This window comes from Labeo rohita, unplaced genomic scaffold (assembly GCF_022985175.1).
Source record: "Labeo rohita strain BAU-BD-2019 unplaced genomic scaffold, IGBB_LRoh.1.0 scaffold_1004, whole genome shotgun sequence".
NCBI classification, from domain to species: Eukaryota; Metazoa; Chordata; class Actinopteri; order Cypriniformes; family Cyprinidae; genus Labeo; species Labeo rohita.
This window is the reverse complement of record NW_026127125.1, coordinates 1116-7223: the sequence shown is the minus strand read 5'-3', so window position 1 is coordinate 7223 and position 6108 is coordinate 1116. Positions and strand designations below refer to the sequence as shown.

At 35.5% G+C, this 6108-nt stretch overlaps 1 pseudogene; it reads left to right on the top strand.

Annotated features, from left to right (window-relative positions):
- Positions 1-3669: 3669 nt before the first annotated feature.
- On the top strand, positions 3670-5859 carry LOC127157191 (uncharacterized; annotated as a pseudogene).
- The last annotated feature ends 249 nt before the right edge of the window (positions 5860-6108 follow it).

The following is a 6108-nucleotide window of genomic DNA, read 5'->3' as shown; positions in this document are numbered from 1 at the left end:
TTTGTGGTTCAAATATGATGTTGTTCAAACATATGGAGTTCCTTCTATTGTTTTATACCTTAATGCTGTGGCATGAATATTAAGTGCTAGCGCAGATTTAGATGATACATCAATACACCATTTACACATGCACACTATTATGAAATCCATACCACTACATCTTATGTTAGTAATGAATACATATACACTTGTGAATAACTTGTATATACATATAAACTTAACGCATGCATACACTAATAGACACTCGCTTATATGTATAAACTTGATCCATGCATATACACCTGCAACAACACGCACATAAGATGCAGTGGTATGGATTTCATAATAGTGTGCACGTGTATTTCGTATATATATTTTGACCATCCAATAGTATATATGTATATGCAAGTGATTTCTAGGTGTACATGCACATGTTTTATGTATGTATTGATAAGCAAAGTTTGATTTAACTCCTACGTGACACCTCATACTGTGTTGTCATCCACACCATCTACTCTCGCTGTCTAAAGTCAAGTATAGCAAACCTTAAAGACTTGAAAATACGCAATGGAAGTAAAGACTTTGCCTTCAGGAAAGTCTATAATGTTGATGAAAATGAAAATAGATGCTCTGATCTCGCAAAAACCTTCACAAAGATTGTGAGTCGTGTTTCCTTCTATCGCTTTGTGAATAAAACTGTTATGTAACAAATTACACACACCATGGATGAACAACGTTGTCAGGGAATGACACTTTAAACTCCTGTTCCCATCAAGTATAATGGTCAAGTTCTCAAACAAGTAAATGAAATGCAGCTCATTTTGGTGACTGTATTGCCTTAGTTGACTTAGCTCAAGTTTGTACTAGAGTTACAGGATGCAGAAATAAAGAAAAGAGAGAGGGTAAAATATTAAGGTCTCATTGTGCTTATACTGCATTTAGATGGCAGCTGTCTTGTAATAATTACTGATACATAATGCCTTATTGCATGATGAAAAATAAACATTTGTTCAGCAATTCTTGTATGGTGGTTTAATTTCAGAATAATTTGTGTGCAAATTTGTGAAGCAAACATGACCCTTCTTTGACAAGGGGCGTGGCAGTACTGAAACACTGTCCTGTTCACCAATCGCAACACATTTTGTTTTTTGGAAGGCGGGCCTTCATTAATCCCAGAACTAATCAAGCCTTATGTGCCAGGCTGGGAAGATGTATTGTAATAATGTAAATTATGTTTAAAAAAATGCGTTTTTTGAACCATATAGCATGAAAGCATGTTCTAGTACACCCCCAAAACAAAATCACGACTTTGTAAAAGAGCATGATAGGACCTGTTTTTTTTTGTTTTAAAGTGCAAATTCTGTTGCTTCAATTTCAAATGTGCTGAAATTAGCATTTGTCTTTGTGTATTTGGTCTGGAATCAGTTTGGAAGTACTGCCAGTATATTTAATATTTACAAAATCCTTTAGTTTGGTAAGTTGGGGCTTAAAAGAGAATATACTGAGAATATACTTTCAGAAATGTTATCGATTTGACTGCACTGACACTGGATGCAACCAAAACTAACACAACTGAACTGGGTAATTTTGATACTATTTTGGTCAGAGCTGTTTTACAACACTGCACAACAATTTGTGTCGCATAAAGTGCTGTATAGGTTAATGTGACTTGACTCAGTAGTGATAGATGAGTCTATTGTAGGAATCCAGTAGAGAAGACATTCGTTGTCAGGATATTTGAGTTAATTTACAGTTTATGATTGTAATTTGCAAACTAAACTGTGACATGAACTGAACTGTATGCAAAAATCAAACAGTTTAACAAACATTCAAACCACGTTCTCAGTTAAAATAAATTATGAGTTTATTTGCATATGGCTGATCCCAGAATAAATATTCTCTCGTTGGGACGGGACCTGACACATTATCTCTGAAAAGCTCAGAAGCGTCTCCCTTCATCATGGTAAGCATGGTCATCATGGATTTTGAGTTTTGTTGCATGTGTTCTTTTGTTTATCAGGTTTGCTGTTTTAATTTAGGTGTCTGTGGCACTGAGGCTGTTCATCTTCTGCCTGTTTCATCTGTGTGTTCAAGGCAATCATGTGCCAGTGAACACTGAGCTTCTTGCTAAAATGATCCAGTATTTTGATGATAAGTAAGTCAATATTTGCACAGTTGTGGGTTAAAAATAAATACAATTCTGAAATGTATTAACACTGTATGTACAAAATCAGCAAAAAATGTAATTACTTCTGTCTCAAAAACAAGTTTAAGTTTTTGAAAACTATAATAACTTTGTGATTTGTCTTCTAGGTTACAGCCAACCTTGCATAACAGGCCTAACCAATATTCTGTAGTCATCAGGGTCCCATACCAAGAGTGCACAGAGAAATTTAGTCTTGATTCGGTCTTCAACTCAGACAAAGTGAAAAAAGAGTTCAATGATTTCAAGACCAAGAGTCAGCAAAGGTTTTATGAAGTCACCAAAGACTCGGTCAGTCTCACTGCTGCAAAGCCGAGTTGGATCCAAATTAGTTTTTTTACAGAAACAATGCATTCTGAGTATATTCTTATCTATCCTAAAGACGCCACAAATACATCTCCCCCTGGACAAATTTTGAGCCAGACAAATGATGATCAGTGTGTTGTTTTGTATACTTACAACTCACCTTGCCTAACAAAATGCATTAACAGTGAAGACGACAGTATTTTATATGGCCTTTCAAACTGGCTAAACACACAGACAACTGGGATTAAAGCTTTCGTTTTCCAAGAGATCTGGCCCAATGACTCGACTGGTTCGGCAAAGGATCAGGAAGAGCAGTTTACAAAGATTAATAATCTAGTGCCTCTCTATCGATGTGTAAAGAATACTAATCATATTCAATGTTATAAGCGTGGAGATTTTGGCGGTGAGAAGTTACATAAAAAATGTGTGTCTTAAACATTGTCAGTACAACAATGTCAGTAATCATACTGTTGTTGTATGTGAATAAATGATTTTTACATTATGTCATGCACCTAAATACAACTTGTTTTGTTCATCCAATTCATGCAGTTTATTAACGATTCATCACTGCGAATATAAATAATAGTATGTGTGTGTTCTGGTATATATGGACAAAAATGTATATAATGATATGGGTACTACAGCATAAACATGGTTTATGAGGACACTTCCTGTGTCCCCATTAAAAGGCACCTTCAACTGTAGTGTTTGACTTTTATAAAATATGTGACAGCATGCAATGTGATAAGCTTCCAGTAACAAGAAAATCATCTGTCCACACACTGAAATTGGCCTGTTGGCACTGAAAGTGTACAATAACAACCCTAACTAACAAAGTCAAGAGAAGAACACTCGGTCTATTATTGCTCTTCAGTGAAACTTAATGTTAAAAAAAGAGCTATAGGTGAATGTTAATCTTGGTATCACAGTCTGGTATAAATCCATAAATCCAAAATTCCAGTGAGGGTATGACAGAAACAATGAGCTTTGCCATTAAATGACAAGTCTGACAAGTCACTGCAGAAGATATGAACAAGTTCATAGTATTGGCCTTGGTTATCTGTTATCCTAAATGTGAAAAGCACAAAATCTCACCCACTCTAGTTAAACATTAAGCAGATTTGTACATTATTAACCATTCAGGTCTTTATATACGCCCCATTTTCCTCCTGACCATTAGAAAAGAAACAACAGCACTTCGGATCTGAAAATGTATTCGCCTTCTTCTTTATAATTGTAACGAGTGAAAATGTTGTGGCTCCTTTAATAGCGGAGCTCCATTCTGTCTGCAGTCTGTAACCGCATATGCCAAAAGTACCGCATGTGTGCGAGTCCGATGGTTTTATTTGTAATTTCTGTTGCTCATTTAAGTTGTCTTCTTTTAATAAGTAACGCTGTTGCCAGGAGAATAAAGCTCAAGGTGTGGAATGCGACCTGTGTGCGGTTTGGCTGATTTCTGCTGCATCTTGAGTTAGGCGAGCTATCCTTTAACCCTGACTCAGCACGTTACATAATTCAAGCAGTCACAATGGTACGTTTTTTATAGTTTAACACTCTTGTCCTTCAGATTATCTTGTGCATGAATTTAACCCAAGTTTTGTCTGAAATAACTGATATTGTTTTTACCTTAGGCATTACTGAGGGGTCTCATTGTCCTCTGCCTACTTCATATGTGCGTTCAAAGCATTCAGGGTGATGTGAGCCCTGCTGCCCTTGCTGAAATGATCCAGTATTTTGATGACAAGTAAGTCACTTTGTATCAAGTGTATCAATAATTCCGTTTTAAATAAGTAAAATGCATGTCTGTTTAAATGCAAATTGAATGTAAAAACTGCACAAGGAACAAGGTAAATACAGTGTTTCATAAAAATTGTGATATTGTATTGTCTTTCAGTGTCCAGCCAAAGGCTGATGCTCAGTATGCACTAGCGATCTTTGTCCCACAGGATCAGTGTACGAAAAAGAAGCTGTAATCGAGAATGTGTTCAGCAAGGAGGATGCAAAAAATGTGAAAGATGTTATCACTAAAGGAGAGAAATGTGTCCTCTGCACAACGTCAGGCAATGTCATTGCTACGAGACCAAATGGAACGACAAAGGAGCATGCTGAGCATATTCTGCTCTATCCACTTGGTAATTCTCCCATGGACAAACTTCTAGCAGAGGCAGATCAGAATAGCTGTGTAGTTTTCTATTCTTACAACTCACCTTGTGTGACAAAGTGCATACAAAGCACAGACAATATTTTGCCGGGCCTGGAAAACTGGAAAAATATACGAAAAGATGGAATGAATGTTTTTGTCTTTGAAAAGATCTGGCAGAAGGATGCCTGGAGGAAGGATATGGAAAAAGATCTCCTAAAGATCAATGCAGATAATCTCCCTCTTTATCGGTGCAATAGAAACAATGTGATGGAATGTCAGAAATGTGTGGAAAAAAACACTGGGAAGGTAATTCCTTTCTGTCTGCCTGAAAAGAAATCAGTACTTTTGTATTTCCGGAAAATGCTTTTGTCAGTGATCAAAAGCTGGAGTGTTAATGAATGATTTCTGCCTTGTATTTTTCATACAACTCTTTTGCCCAGCACACATCGGGCTATGAAATCAAAACCATGCTCACATATTTGAATTATTATTCTTGAACACCTGTTCAGTGCCCAATAAAAAATTATCATGGGGCCTACATGTGTCTTTCATAGATTGGCAAAATATTTTTTTTTACAAATGTGTGTAACTTTGCAGGCATATTAAGTACCACTCATTCTTATCCAGTTCATTTGCAATTGAAAGCTTCAGACTGAACTCGCTGAAAAACAGCATCTTTTAAAGATTTAATGTCACTAATTTAGTGTGCAACACTATTAAGACATGGAAATGGTCACTATGACGATATAAGATTTGTGCATAATTCTTGGGGCCAGCATCTTAATGCATCGTGTTTCCTTCTGGAGCATCAGTGAATGTTTGAAACTTTTATAATAGTTGTGTTTGAGTTCCTCAATTGTCCTCAGTTTGAAAAGATGGATCTCAAAATCATACAGTCACTGCTGGAAAGGGTTCAAATATGCAAAAGATACTGGAAAACTGAAGAATCTGCAGGACCTGGAGGATTTTTCTGAAGAACAGTGCTCAGTTTAACTGTTCGCAACAAACAAGGGACTCATGACCAACCATCACAAAACAAAACAAAGCAAACAAAACAACAACAAAAAAAAAAACAGTCATAGATTATCCAGGTAACCACACACAGTATTAAGAACTTTTGATGGGGGTTATTTTAATAATTTCAGCTATTTATTTGTCTTGTGGATTAAATGTAAACATCTTTTATGTAAAATATGTTACTCAGGACAGTACTAAATAAAAAATAACATGCATTTTGTATGATCTCTTTATTTTATTTTTTTTTTAAATGTATTATTCACATTTTCACAGATTCTGCAAGGGGTTCCCAAACTTTCCATATATATATATACTGTGTGTACACACACACACACACACACAGTAACACTACGATAAGTAATATATAAGGTCAAATTTAAGTTGTATTGATATAAATATAATTATACTTTTATAACAATTATAACAAAATGTATTTATTATAATAATGTATTTAGTATAT